The sequence below is a fragment of the Nannospalax galili genome, unplaced genomic scaffold (assembly GCF_000622305.1).
Source record: "Nannospalax galili isolate Female #2095 unplaced genomic scaffold, S.galili_v1.0 scaffold639, whole genome shotgun sequence".
NCBI lineage: Eukaryota > Metazoa > Chordata > Mammalia > Rodentia > Spalacidae > Nannospalax > Nannospalax galili.
Window position 1 is genome coordinate 759,016 of NW_008344644.1, and position 15,290 is coordinate 774,305.

General features: G+C 40.6%; 1 pseudogene; it reads right to left on the minus strand.

The window, feature by feature from the left end:
- LOC103740320 overlaps positions 1 to 10,300 on the minus strand; it is a 115,735-nt pseudogene extending 105,435 nt beyond the window's left edge.
- Positions 10,301 to 15,290: the final 4,990 nt, after the last annotated feature.

Sequence of the window (15,290 nt, forward strand, 5' to 3'; positions counted from 1 at the left end):
ATCTTCCTATATCTGTCCTATTTTACTTAGTGTAATGTTTTCAAAGTCTTTCATGTTGTTGCATATCATTGATTTTTAAAAAATATTTTATCTATTATCTTTATTCTATGTGTATGAGTATATTGTCTGAATGTATTTAAGTGTACCCATGTTGTACAGTACCCATGGAAGTCAGAAGAGGGTGTTGGACCTCCCCAGATGGTTGTTAGCCACCATGTGGATGCTGGAAACCAAACCCAGGTAGAGCAGCCAGTGTGCCTAACGACTGAGCCATCGCTCCAGCCCCATCACTGATTATTTTTTAAAAGGCTGACTTAGTGATCCACTGCATTCACTTACTGCCTTTATTCCTTCACCCATTAACTGATATTTAAATTGTTTCAAACTCTTGGTTATTATTGATAATTTTACAATGAGCTTGAAAGGAAACTGAAGGGCAGATACAGCTTCAAAGTTATGATTTCAATTCTTCTGGGTATGCTATCTACTCAGAAGTGGGACTCCTGGATCTCATGGTAGCTCTAGTTATCTATCTATCATCTATCTATCTATCTATCTATCTATCTATCTATCTATCATCTATTTATCTACCTACCAATCATCTATCTCTCTATTTACAAAATGTTTCACAATGTAGCCCAAGCTGACCTGGAACTTACTATGTAGCTCAGGCTAACCTGGATCTAGCTATATAGCCTAGGCTAATTCAGAGCTTGTGATCCTTCTACCTTCCCCTTCCCAGTGCTGGGATGACACAAGTATACCACCATCCAGAAAAGAGACCTTTTTTTCAGTGTTGGGGATTGAGTTGAGGGCCTTGCACATGCTAGGCCAGTGCTCCACCACTGAACTACATCACCAGCCCTAAGTCTTTGAGCTTCTGTAATGGTTTCATCAGCAGCAGTATCCTTTTGCATCCCCACCAACTGTGCAAAAGATTCCAGTTTCTCTTCCTTCTTGTTAACATGTATCTCTTTCTTTTAAAAACTAATAATATCTCGGTGTGATGGCACACATCTTTAATCCCAGTACTCAGGAGGCAGAGGCAGGAGAATCTCTGTGAGTTCAAGGCCAGCCTAGACTACATAGCTATTTCTAGGCCAACTGGGGCTACAAGTAGACCCTGTCTTTTTCAAAGAGACCAAAAAACAAAAACAAAAACAAAAATCTAATAATATCCTGATCCTGACAGGTGTGACATCCTTATGGTTTTTATTATATTTTTTTGATGTTATAAATCGTTGGGTATGTTATGATTTAACTACTGGACATTTATACATCTCTTTGGAGAAATGCCTATTAACCAAGTCATTAACCAATTTTCAAATCAGGCCATTAACATTTCTGTTATTGGGTTGTGTAAGTTTCCTATTTGGGCTCTTAACCCTTTGTATGAAGTACAAATGCACTCCATCTTTCCATAGGGTGCCTTTCTATTCTGGTCACTATTTGCTTTCTATTTAGTTTTTATTGCTTGTATTTTGGTGCTGTATTCATGAAAACCAGTGCTGTGGCCAGTGTCATGAAACTTTTTCCAATGTTCTTTTCTAAGAATTAAGGCTTTGGTTGCAGGAAAATCTTTAATCCATTTTGAGTTGGGTTTTGTATACAGTGTAAAATGAGGATTCAACCTCATTTTTCTACATTTGTGTGTTTAATTTCCCAACAAGATTTATTGAAAAGACTGCCTGAGCCCATTACACAGTCTTGTCACCCTGTAAAGCTCAATTTACTACAGATTCAAACATTTGTTTTACAGGGTTATTTTGCTTTATTGGTCTGCATGTCTGTCAGTACCATACTGGTTTGATTACTGTAAAGCCATATTATATTTTGAAATCAAAAAGAGCTGTACACCCAACTTTCCTGTTCTTTCTTAGTATTGGTTTGGCTATCTCAGTCTTTTGTTTTTCTATTTGGATTTTAAGATTTTTTTTTTTTTCTGTCTTTTTGAGACAGGGTCTCCCTGTAGCCCCAGCTAGCCTGGAACTCACTATGTAGACTAGGCTGGCCTCAAACTCACAAAGACCTGCCTGCCTCTGCCTTCCAAGTGTTGGGATTAAAGGCACGTGCCACCACTCCTGACTAGATATTTTTCTATTCCTAAAAGTCTTTGCGGATTTTTATAGGGTTAATAGGTTGAATGAACATTCTAAAATTGTTTAGTTTTCTGGCCCAACAAGTGCATGGTCTTTCCATTTTGTTCTGTTTAACCTCCTTCATCAATGTTTGCTAGAGGCCTTTTGCCTAATCTTCTTACCCTTTTTTTTAGTCTTTTTGAGACTGGGTCTCCCTGTAGCCCCAGCTTGTCTAGAACTCATTATGTAGACCATACTGGCCTTGAACTCACAGAGGTCTGCCCACTTCTGCCTTCAGAGTACTGGGATTAAAGGCGTGCATCACCTTGCCCGGCAATTTCTTATTCTTCTTAATGCTTCTGTGAATAATATTGTTTTCCTAACTTTCTTTCTGAATAATTGGTTGTTAATGTATAGAAACATAACTGATTTTTGTTATCTTGATATTTTTATACTAGAACTTTATTAAATTCATTTATTAGTTCTATTTTTTTAAAAGATTCGGTCTTTCTGGGATTTCTGGTTTCTATAAAACTATGTGTTCTGCCAGCAGAGAAAAATTTATTTCTTCCTTTCCAATTTGGATGCCTCTTCCTTCCAGTTCTGTGTTAAACAGAAGAAGCAAGAGCTGGCACCCTTGCCTTACTTTTCATATTAGATTAAAAGTTTCAAGTATTTTAACAATGAGTGTATGGCCTCTTTATATTGAAATATTTTTCTTTTTTTTTTAATGTGTGTGAGTGTATTACCTACATGTGTGTAAGTTCACCTGTGTCATGCAGTGCTTTTGGAGGTCAGAGGAAGGTATCAAACCTCCTGGAACTGGAGTTACAGATGGTTGTTAGCTGCCATGTAGGTGCTGGTAATCGAACCCAGGTTGTCTGTAAGGAGCAGACAGTGATCTTAACTGCTGAGCCATCCCTCCAGCTCCTTTCCATTCTTTTTTGAGATTAAAAAAAATTTTTTAGAGATTTTTAATTGATTTTTTGTGTATTTCATCCAGAACAACTTAATCATCTTTATACCCCCTTCCCCATTGGCCCCTCACCATAATTCCCCCCACCCCTGCCCAGAATTCATACATTCTGTCATTTGTGTTAAGGCCTATCGTATAAAGTTAGTGTCCCCAGATGTCCCGCAGTGCAAGTTTATCCACTGACGTCTAGTCAGCCTACCTAGAGTCCCTCCCTTTAAGAAAGTCATCTCTTCCTCACCCAACAGGAATCAGCTGCCAATAGTTTCTTCATCTAAGATTGGGGCCTGCAGTCCATTTCACAGGTCTGTGCTGGGTTTTTGTCTCCTTGAGTTTGCATGGGTCTTGTGCATGCTGACATCATTGCTGTAGATTCATATGAGAACGGTCCCAGAAGCCTGTAGGAATCTATTTGCATATGGTCATGCACCTCCTCCCTGGCTTTTGCAATCTTTCTGCCCCTTCTTTTGCAATGGTCCCTGAGCCCTGCACAGGTAGATTTTAATATAGGAGTCCTATCCGAGGACCCACACTCTGAAGACTCTCAATCTCTACATTTTGGCCATATGTGACCTTTTCTGTTCCTCACCTTCTATTGCATGAGAGAGCTTCATTGATGAGAATTGAAACATACATTAGTGTTCTCTTCACCATTTGTTGTATGTTTTGTGAGCCTTAGGTATAGCAGTTGCATCATAGATGTACCACTTAGGCTTGGGAAATTCACAAATAATCTCTGTATATAACCAGTTGTAGAACTCTGTAACAATCCATCTCTTGAAAAATAGCCTTCTTTGATGGGTGATGAGATACTTGTCTTGTCTGTAAATTTAAGGATCCACATTTTGCACATGGTGAGAAATTACATTTGTCTAGGGATGTGGCAGCCTTGGGGTGTTCTCTAAGATATGACCTCTCCAGCTATGTGTGTTTGGCTATGTTTACAGTACCACACATGAGTTTCTTCCCATTGAGTGGGCTTTAAGTCCAATTAGGTAGCTGTTGATAAAAAGTGTTGCAACTGCACCAGTGTTGTTTGCTGTGCTGCTTATTGTGTGGTTTTTAGGCCTTGAAACTGGGGTTGAATCATCAGTTGATGTTCTCCCTTAGCAGCATGCATTGTGTTCTCCAAAATTATGAGAGCTAGCCTTCAGGGGAGGTGGCTTCCAGGTCAGTTCCAACTCTGTTGCTCCAATCCTGTGTCCGAAGTATGTGTTGTCTTAAGCAATAGGGTCTTACCTTCAAGTTTTGGGAGGCAATCAAGGGCTGTGGCAGTAGACTGTGTGATTTGGGAGGTCTTTTGGACTATGCTGGCCAACATCTCAAAGGAAGGTTTCACCTGTCTGGCACTGTTTCTTGTTATGTAGCCTTCAGCTATACATTGGACTCATGTAGAGATATTGTATGTGTAATTTGCAATAGGTTTTCAGATTAATACAATTCCTTCTGTTTTTTTTTTTTTAATGCTAGCTAGGCATTATTTATCTCTCCCCCCGAATCTAATCCACCCTCCACTCATTCCCATTTAAAGTATTCCCATTTTCATGATTTCTCCCTTGATAATTCCTGTCTGCTATGGTCCCACCTCTCTATAGCTCCTTCTTCCCCTTTATCCCCATAGTTCCTTGTATAATCCTCCTTCTCCCACTCCCATTTAAATACCCCCATTTATATCCATAATGTTCTTCTCTCTCAGGTTCCTTCTTTGCCTTTACTTCCCTGGCTACTTTGCATTTTCCTGGTTCCTGCAGTTACATCAGGATACAGACTCACATAAAAGGATTTGGTACTAGAATCCACAAATGAGGGAGACGTGCCCATTGTCATTCCGAGTCTGTTACTTCACTTAGTATAACAGTTTCTAGTTCTATTCATTTACTTACAAATTTCACTATTCTTTCTTTACTGCTGAGTAGAACTCCATTGTGTAAATGTACATTTTCTTTATATACTCCTCAGTTGAGGGACACTTAGGTTGCTTCCATTTCTTAGCTATTGTGATAAGAGCAGCAATAAACAGGGTTGTACAAGTGTCTCTACAATAGGATGAGTCCTTTAGGTATGTGCCAAGCAGTGATAAAACCGGGTCATATCATAGGTTCAATTTTAGGTTGCCTTTATTATTTATTTATTTTTTTTGGTCTTTTTAAGATTTCCCTGTAGCCCCAGCTGGCCTGGAATTCGCTACGTAGACCAGGCCAGCCTTGACCTCACAGAGATCTGCCTGCTTCTGTCTCCAGAGTGCTGGCATTAAAGGTGTGCACCACCACGCCTGGCTCAATTTTAGTTTTTTAAGAGTTCTTCACACTGTTGTCCATAGTGGTTGCAGGAGTTTGCAATCCCACCAGCAGTGAATGAGCATTCCCCTTTGTCCACATCCTCACCAGCATTTGGTATCATTTATTCTCTTATCTTAACCAGTCTGACTGGGGTAAAGTGAAATCTTAAGGTGGTTTTAACTTGCATTTCCCTAATTATTAACAATGTTGAATACTTCTTAAGGTGCTTTTTAAGCCATCTTTATTTCTTCTTTTGAGAACTCTCTGTTCAGATATTTAGCCCATCCTTTAACGGGGTTATTTGCTTTCTTGCTTCTTTGTTTTTTGAGTTCTTTGCATATTCTGAATGTTAAACTTCTGTCATATGTGTTGCTGGTGAAGATTTTCTGCCACTTTGCGGGTTTTCTCTTCACTTTCTTGGTTGTTACTTTTGCTGTACAGGAGTTTTTTAGTTTAATGAGGTCCCATTTGTTGATTGTTGACCTTAATTCTTGAACAACTGGTGTCCAATATAGAACACCTATATCTTGTAGATTACTGCCAATGTTTTCTTCTAACAGTTTCAGGGTTTCCAGTTTCACATTAAGGTCTTTGATCCATTTGGAGTTGTCTTTTGTGCAGGGTGAAAGATAAGGGTCTAGTTTCATTCTTCTACAGGTGGATGCAGTTTGCCATCATTTTTTGAAGATGCTGTCTTTCCTCCATTGTGTGTTCTTGGCACCTTTGTCAAATATCAGGTGGCTGAAGTTGAGTGTATTCAGGTTTGGATCTTTAATGATATTCCATTGCTCTATGTGTCTGTTTTTGTCCTGATACCATGCTGTTTTTATGACTATAGCTCTGTAATATTCTTTGATATCTGGTATAGTAATCCTCTCAGCATTGCTCTTAGTGCTTAGGGTTGCTTTGGCTATCTGGGGTCTTTTGTATGTCCATATGAATTTTAGCACTTTTTTTTCTGATTCTGTGAAGTATGTCATGGGGATTTTGATTGGCATTGCATTGTATATATACATTGCTTTTGGTAGCCTGGTCATTTTCACAATATTAATTCTTCCAATCCATAAGCATAGGAGGTCCTTCCAACTTCTGGTGTCTTCCTCAGTCTCTTTCTCTAAGATCTTTGATGTCTTTGGCCAGGTTTCTTCTGACATTTTTTTTGAGGCTATTGTGAGTGGGAAGTTTTCCCTGTGCTTTGTATTAGTCACTTTTCTGTTGCCATGATAGAAACACCATGACCAAGGAGACTTATAAAAGGAAGAGTTGGCCGAGCATGGTGGTACACTCCTTTAACCCCAGCAATCTGGCAGGTGGATCTCTGTGAGTTCAAGGCAAGCCTGGTCAACATAGTGAGTTTCAGGACAGTTGGGGCTACAGGGAAATCCTGTCTCAGAAGGAAAAAGAAAGAGAAAGAAAGAAAGAAAGAAAGAAAGAAAGAAAGAAAGAAAGAAAGAAAGAAAGAAAGAAAGAAAGAAAGAAAGGAAGAAAAAGTTTATTTAACTTACAGTTCCAAAGAGGCAAGAGTCAGTCCATCATGGAGGGGAGGCATGGAAGCAGAGGTGGCTGGAGGAGGAGTGGAAGCTAGGCTCTCACATCTCCAAGCAGGCACAGGAAGCAGAGGGCAACTGGAGATCCCACAAGACTTAAGAACTCTCTAAGCTGACTCCCAGTGATGTGCTTTCTCCAGCATGGCCACACTTTCTAAGACCTCCCAGAACAGCACCACTAACTGGGAACAAAAGGTCCAAATACTTGGAGCCTATGGGGAACATTTTCATCCAAGCCACCACATCTTCTTTCTTTGATTGCTTGTTATTGGTTTATAAAAAAGCTACTGATTTTTGTAGATTAATTTTATAACCTGCCACATTACTGAAAGTATTAATCAGTTCTAGGAGTTTTCTGGTGGAACTTTTGGGATCTCTTAGGTATAGTATCATGTCATCTGCAAAAAGTGATAGTTTGACCTCTTCTTTTCCAATTAGTACTCCTTTAATTTCCTTCTCCTGTCTTATTGCTCTAGCAAGAGTTTCAAACACTATGCTGAAAAGGAGTGGAGATAGTGGACTTCCTTGTCTGGTTCCTGATTTTAACAGAAATGCTTCCCATTTTTCTCAATTTAAAATGATGTTGGCTGTGGGTTTGTTGTATATAGCTTTAATTATGTTGAGATATGTTCCATCCAGTCCAATTCCCTTTAGGACTTTTACCATGATTGCATGTTAAAATTTGTCAAAGGCCTTTTCTGCATTTATCGAGATGACGATGTGATTTTTATCTTTGAGTTCATTTATATGATTTATGACATTTATTGAGTTATGTATATTGAACATCACTACATCTCTGGAATATAGCCTACTTGATCATGGTGGATGGACTTTTGGATACATGTCTGCATGCGGTTTGCAAGGATTTTGTTGAAAATTTTTGCATCTATGTTCATTAAAGATTTGGGTCTATAGTTTTCTTTTTTGGCTGTGTCTTTACCTGGTTTTGGTATTAGAGTTATGCTGGCTTCATAGAAGGAATTTGTGAGTTCTCCCTTTGTTTCTCTATTTTTGAATAATTGAAGTAATATTGGTTGTAGGTCTTCTTTAAATGTCTCATAGAATTCTGCTGGAAATCCATCTGGGTCTGGGCTGTTTTAAGTCAAGAGGTTATGTATTTCTGTTTCACTTTCCTTATATGTTATGAGTCTGTTTAAATTATTAATTTCTTCTTTGTTTAGCTTTGGTGGGTCCCATGATTTTAGATATCCATCTATTTCTTTTAGGTTTTCAAATTTAGTAGCATATAGGTTTTTAAAGTATTCTCTTATAATGTTCTGGATTCTGGATCTTTCTGTTGTGATGTTTCCCTTTTTATCTGATTTTGATGATTCGGATTTGCTTTTTCTTTCTTTTGGTTAACTAAGCTAAGGGTCTGTCTATCTTGTTTAGCTTTTCAAAGAACCAGCTCTTAGATTTATTGATTTTTTTGTATTGTTTTCTTTGTTTCTATTTCATTAGTTTCTGCTCTGATTTTTGTTATTTCTTCTCATCTAGTTGGTTTGGGTTTCATTTGTTCTTGCCTTTCCAGAGTTTTTAGTTGCAATGTCAAGTCATTTATTTGTGCTCATTCTGATTTTTTAATGTAGGTACTTAGAGCTATAAGCTTCCTTCTTAGGACTGCTTTTTAAAGTGTCCCAGAGTTTTGGTTGTGTTGTATTATCCTTTTTGTTTAGTTCCAGGAATACTTTGGTTTCTTTCTTAATTTCTCCTTTGACCCACTCATCATTCAGGAGTATGGCATTTAATCTCCATGAGTTCATATAGTTACAAAGGCTTCTTTTGGTGTTGATTTTAAGCTTTATTATATACATTGTGTTCTGAGAGAATGCATAGAAGAATTTAAATTATTTTGTATTTGTTGAGGTTTGTGCCCAAGTATGTGGTCAGTTTTAAAGAAAGTTCCATAGGGTGCTGAATAGAAGTGTATTCTTTGGTGCTTGGGTTGAATATTCAGTAGATGTCTGTTAGGTCCATCTGATGTATGGTATTGTTTAATTCAGATGTCTCTCTGTTTAGTCTCTGTCCTGTTAACCTGTCTAATGGAGACACTGGGGTATTGAAGTCCCCTACTATTAATGAGTTGGGGTTAATCCGGGTCTTAAAATCCTGTAGTGCTGAATTTATGAGGTTGGGTGAATCAGAGTTTGGTGCATAAATGTTCATGATTGTAATATCTTCTTGATCAATTGTTCCTTTGATCAGAAAGTAGTGACCCCCTTTATCTCTTCTGGTTAATTTTGGTTTGAAGTCTATTTTGTCAGATATTAAAGCTGTAACCCCTGCTTGTTTCTTAGTGGTATTTCCTTGGAATATTCTTTTCTATCCTTTCACCTTAAGGTCGTACCTGTCCTTGAAGGCGAGATGGGTTTCTTGCAGACAGCAAAAGGAAAAGGTTGGATTTTGCTTCTTAATCCATTCAGCTAGCTTGTGTCTTTTTTGGCGGATTGTCGAATCAAGTGTTTATTGAGTGCCTGTCATATATAAAATATTGTTCCAGGTACTTGGGACATATCAGAGAATCAAACAAGGAGCCCTGCCCTCATGGAATGTACACTCTATCATTTATTATCACTTCACCTACACACTGCTTGTGACCTTGGGCAAGTCACTGCAACTTTCTGCACCTATCACAGCTGCCCAATGGGGGAACAAGCAGGCCAGGCATACCATAGACAGTGAGCTAGACACCTGACCCAAGCCACCCAGCAGAGAGGGCTGAAGTTGATGTTTAATAATGAAGTACATGGAGAGAAGGGAGAGGGAGCTGAGCTGCACTGGCTGGTGAACTAACAAACTCTTGCTGCTGCTGTTCTTCTTGAGAGCAGCCTTGTTGAGGTGCCTTCTCTGTGGCTGTCAGTGCCGGCTCCTCTGCTTTCTCCTTGGCCTCTTCAGCTGTCTCAATAAGTGTTTTGGAAGAGCCTCACCTTGGAGCTTGGTCAAGATGTGCTCTGACCCTTCATTGTCTTGGTCGCATCGCTTTTGAACCAAGCAAGACCAAACTCCTGGATAGGTCTAGAGACCAAATAAGTTGGAGGAGACCCAGGCTTCCCAGCCAATTTTGGTTGAGCCACTGTTGTTGAGTTCACACAGTAAATACATCGTTCCTCCAACATCATCAGCCAGGTGTGATCGATGTTCCAGATGAAAGTGGTCTGATTCTGTGGGTCCACAATAGAGTCCTCCAGGATGTATACTGAGTGAGCAACATTGGCAGTAAACAGACACTCTGCCCAACGTGGCGTACTGGTCATGGTCAGGAGTCTCCGGGACAGAAGTTCTGGTCAGGGGTCACCCCCGGTGCACTATGTCTTCAGTTAAGACATGCTTCCTATAGGGATTTGGGTACCGTTGCCAGAGGACAGCGAACACTTGGTCCCAGGAACTTTGGAGCGTGCTCTGGCCCAACAACTACTTCACCATCTGTCCACTTCTATTTTCATCTTTTTTTGTGTGTCACTCAAAGAGTTTCATGAGGGTTGTTTATCGGAGTACAGGTGAAGATTTTTTTACAGAACAAAGGTACCAAGGGTTACACTACTGAAAAAAAAAATTTCTCCCTCTGCTTTCAACAGTTAACTGAGTATCAATCCTCATGGAAGAATGGAGGCCCATAAGCCCCTCCCCAATCTATCTTGGACTGTGGATGCGCTCAATCTTAAGCAGGTCTTGTGTAGTTAGCTGCTGTAGTTAGCTGCACAAGACCAGCATAAGATGGGGGAGGGGCACATGAAGCCCCATCAGGGCTGAAGGGCTATCGGCAGTTAATGGCTGTTGGGGAGGAGGAGTCATTTTCTGCATGGGTGTAGCCACTTGTAAGTTGTTTGTGATCCAGTAAATAACCCCACACCCATGCACATGCAGGCACCTCTAACTACACCCAATGGGCTCTAAAGATAAACATAAAAAAGACGTAAAGAAAGGAGAAAGGCATGTCTCTGTACTCCTTTTGCTAAATTGCTTTTCTTGTGTACAACATCTTCCATCTTTTTTAAAGAAGTATGTTTAAAGTTACGTTTCCTCATTTATTGTCTTGGGAAGGCATATACCATGGCACACATGTGGAGGTCAGAGAACATCTTGCAAGAGTCAGTTCTCTCCTTCCACCATGTGGGTCCTGAGGATGGAATTCAGGTTGTCAGTCTTGACAGCGGGCACCCTCACCACTGAGCCATCTGGCTGGTCCTTTCTCCCCTTCATTGCTCGACACATTGTATAGATTCTTCATCTAGGAAGAATGGACCTTCACTAATGGCTTCGTTGGATGTGTTCACTCTTGGCCTCGTTGGGTGTGTTCAACTGTTACAACCCTTGTCAAAGCTTTTACACTTGGGTACACATCCAACCCCCCTAAGAATGCCTTGTCCAATGAAAATGGCACCAGGTTTGGAGCACAGGGTGTTGGTCCCAGGCTTGCACCCCGTGCTCTGTGGCTTTCAGCACCATCTCTTCTATGTAGTGAGAGTAATCATGTTTACCCTAGGGTACTGTTGTGTAAGAGGCAGTGAATAGACGCACCGTTCTCTATTCATTCTGGCTTATGATCTCTTTAATAAAGATTCTATTCATCCTCATTTCTTTGTATTCCATTACCTGACAGAGTCTGGCATGTGGTAATCTCCCAAGTATATTACACAAGTGATAAAATATAGGCAGAGATGAAATATAGGTATTGACAGAGAAAGGAGCTAAATGTTTACATAATAGCATGTTGCATAATATAAATGCTACATACAATATACTAATATATACTAATATGAATACACCAATTAATAAGGTCATTACAGGTGTATAAACTCTAGTTGGACTTGAGATTTAGCTGAATATATAAACTCAAGCTGAATTTAAGCTATATCTTATCAGTTTATAATAATATATTTTCAATTTGACTTCTGATTAGGAAAATAAACCAGAAACCCAAATTCAAGTCCTTGGTTTGCTTTACAAAATCATTTTCAGGCTGAACAACTGCCTTCTATGATTCAAACTCAGATTTTATAACTCAGAAGTTAAATACAAAATCAAACCTAATTCAGACCATTAATCACAGAGCTCCTAATGGCCCATTCAGCACTGATGGCTGTATTCTCTGGAAGAAAACCATAACAATTAGAAAACAGTGATTTCCTGTTGGCTTGGAGATTTCAACTTCTTCAGGATTTTACCCAACACCACAGTTATTAAACCATATTTTTCCACTTGATAAGAGTAAGGCGCACTGGGAAATTGCACAGATTGGCTTTGGCTACCTTGCATGCGGCATCACCAGGAATAAGCCAGGGCTGAGAACCAGGAAGAGTGGCATTTTGCCTGCCCAGGTCTGTTCCTCATTCTGGTCACAGCACCCTCGTTTTACTCCCTCTTGGTGTCTCAGTCTTGTTGGATCTGTAAATGAAGGTATTATTCCCTTCATAGTACAATCCATGGTGGCCTCTCTCAGTCAACTGCGTGCTCTATCTCTCCTAGCCACTGAGCCCGGAGGCTCAGGCCCCCACTCACACTTGCTCCTTGGGCCGCCAGACCTGCCCATGGAGTCATTCTGACTAACGCCTAGCTCTGGAATTTCCGTTCACTTCTGAGAATATCTTGAGGTCCTTGCAATAAGCTCCCTTTCACCTGTTATGAAAGGTGAATTTCTGTTACTAATAAACAGAATCCTAACACATGCAGAAAAATTTGCTTTTCAGGGGAAATTAATTTCAGCATTATCTTAAGCAATGTCCCATAGTTGCACTCAATCTGATGCACAGATATGAATATCTAATAGCAGGTGGCTCTGCGACCAGGAGTGCTGCCAGCTCTCCTGAGCCTTGGCCTGCTCGTTGTAAAGCAACCTCTCTGAAACTACTACACTTTTTCTTTTCTCTTCTTTTTATGGGCTTGCTATTGTTCCAGACATGGATGTGAATCTAGATGGCAGATGCTGAAGTTTCCACATTACAATGAAATGTGTGGAATGGTTACAGGAAAGGAGCTGGCTTATTAAGGAGGATACACAGGAGCCTGGAGGAGCCATGCCTCTCCTGTGGACTGGCTCTAAAAAGGTAAGAAGAAGAGACAGAGCAAAGTCATAGCAGCGACTTTTGTGGGTCATTAACACAGTACTCATCTTCCCCAAGTTATCCAACACAGTCTTTCAGAACATGTGCCTTTGGCTAACTGAATTCCAGGTAGGCCAATGGGCTCTAGTTTTTCCCGTTTCTGACTGTCTATGTTAAGTTCTCAAATTTCCTCATTTCCTATTTTCCTGCATCACTAAGGCAGAAATTAGATAGATCCCATGCTCGGTGCAGCTGTCAGGCCCAAGAACTTGTAGCTGGACAGGGGACAGGCAATCTGGGAGATCCTACTACTATTATTCTGGTAAATGGACATCGCATTAAACCGATTCCTAATGACTTCTTGTTACACCTAGAGTTAGTGCGTTTCTCTTTCAACTCTCACCACAGAGATATTTTTGCAGTAAAAGGTGATTAACACAGAGACCCACAACTGGTCAACTGCAAAGTATAAGAGAATATGGAGCACTCATACCTACATGGGACACCTATATCACACCCTTTCCTCCCAAGGCTCAGGGATCATTGTGGAAGAGGGAACAGAAAGATTGTTAAGAGCGACAGGTCATGGATGAATACAGGGAAACGGTGTCTTCTGGACATGACAGGGCAGTTGCATATATGAACCCACAGTACTTGTGGCAGCATGCACAAGACCTGTGCAAGCCCAAGCCAGACAAGATCCAGTCATACAATATATCTTTATCATATTTAGACCCCCTCCTATAGCTGCGCTACTTGTGTCCTCCTACCAAATTTCATGAATTCTGTCATATATGTTAAGGCCTATCAAGCCACATTTGTATCCCCAAATGTCCCTCGGGGTGAGTCCATACACTGAAAGCTGGTCAACCTATTTAGTATCACTCCCTTAAAGGCAATTAGCTTCAGTAGTTATCAGTTGCCAATAGTTCCTCAGCTGAGGTTGGGTCTTTTTTGCCCATTTCCCCACTTCTATGCTGGGTTTTTGTCTGGTTTGAGTTTGCCTGGGTCTTGTGCATGCGGTCACCATTGCTGTGAGTTCATTGAACAATTTTGCAGCCACCTGGGAAACTCAGTTTCCTTTTGGTCACCCACCACCCCTTTGCTCTTTACAGTCTTTTCACCCCTTCTTCTGCAATGGTCTCTGAGCCTTGGGTGGCAGAGGTTTGATATAGGTGTCCTACCCAGGGACAAGCACTCCACGGTTGCTTATTCACTGCACTTTAGCCAGTTGTGGCTTTCTGGGTTAATCACCATCTGTTGCCTGAGGAAGCTTCACTAGTGAGAGCTGAGAGAAGCATTAATATTCTCTATGGGCCCTGTTCCAACATGTTCCCTGAGCCTTAAGTGCAGAGGTTCATTTTAGATGTGTCACTTAGTACAGGCCATCTTATAGACACTTACTCTCTGGTGTTTGACCAGTTGAAGAACTCGGTAATAATCTTTATCTTCAAATTTCATGGTTTCCTCTTTCTTTACCACTGAGTAGAAAGAATGCCGTTGTGTAAATGTACCACATTTTCATTATCCATTCATCAGGTGAGGGATATTTAGGTTGCTTCCATCTCTTAGCTTGCCTTTTAGCTCTGTACATCACTCCTTCCACTGCTAGGATGAGTAGGATTCTGCAACATGTGAAAAAAAGGGCATGTCCTGCTATAAATGGAACAGTGTATCTTCCAGGCACTGTATCCCTATATGTACTGAACAAGCCACTTCTAGGAGGCTCTGGAACGACCGTGGTATATGGACCTGTAAAGTAATATTGACCATCCTTTAAAAATGAGACTCTCATCTTTTAGGTGGTCACTCTTTTTGTTTTTGTCTTTTTGAGACAGGGTCTCCCTGTAGCCCCAGCTGGCCTGGAACTCGCTATGTAGACCAGGCTGACCTTGAACTCACAGAGATCCACCTGCCTCTGCCTCCCGAGTGCTGGGATTAAAGGCATGCACCACCACCCCAGCTGGGTTTTTTTCAAAAAATATTTATTTTATTTATTATTTTTATTTTATGTGTATAAGTGTATTGCCTACATGTGTGTAAGAGCATTCGTGTCATGAAATGCCTATGGAGATTAGAAGAGGGTGTCAGATTCCCTGAAACCACAGTTACAGATGGTTGTTAGCTACTATGTGGATGCTGGGAACCAACCCTGAGTCTTCTGCAAGAGCAGCCAGTGCTCTTAACCACTGAACCATCCCTCCAGCTCCTTTAGATGCTCACTTGTTAACCACCACCAATACTTTTTCTTTCTTTTTTTTTTTTTGGTTTTTGAGGCAGGGTCTCCCTGTAGTCCCAGCTGACATGGAATTCACTATGTAGACCAGGGTGACCTTGAACTCATAGAGATCCACCTGCCTCTGCCTCCCGAG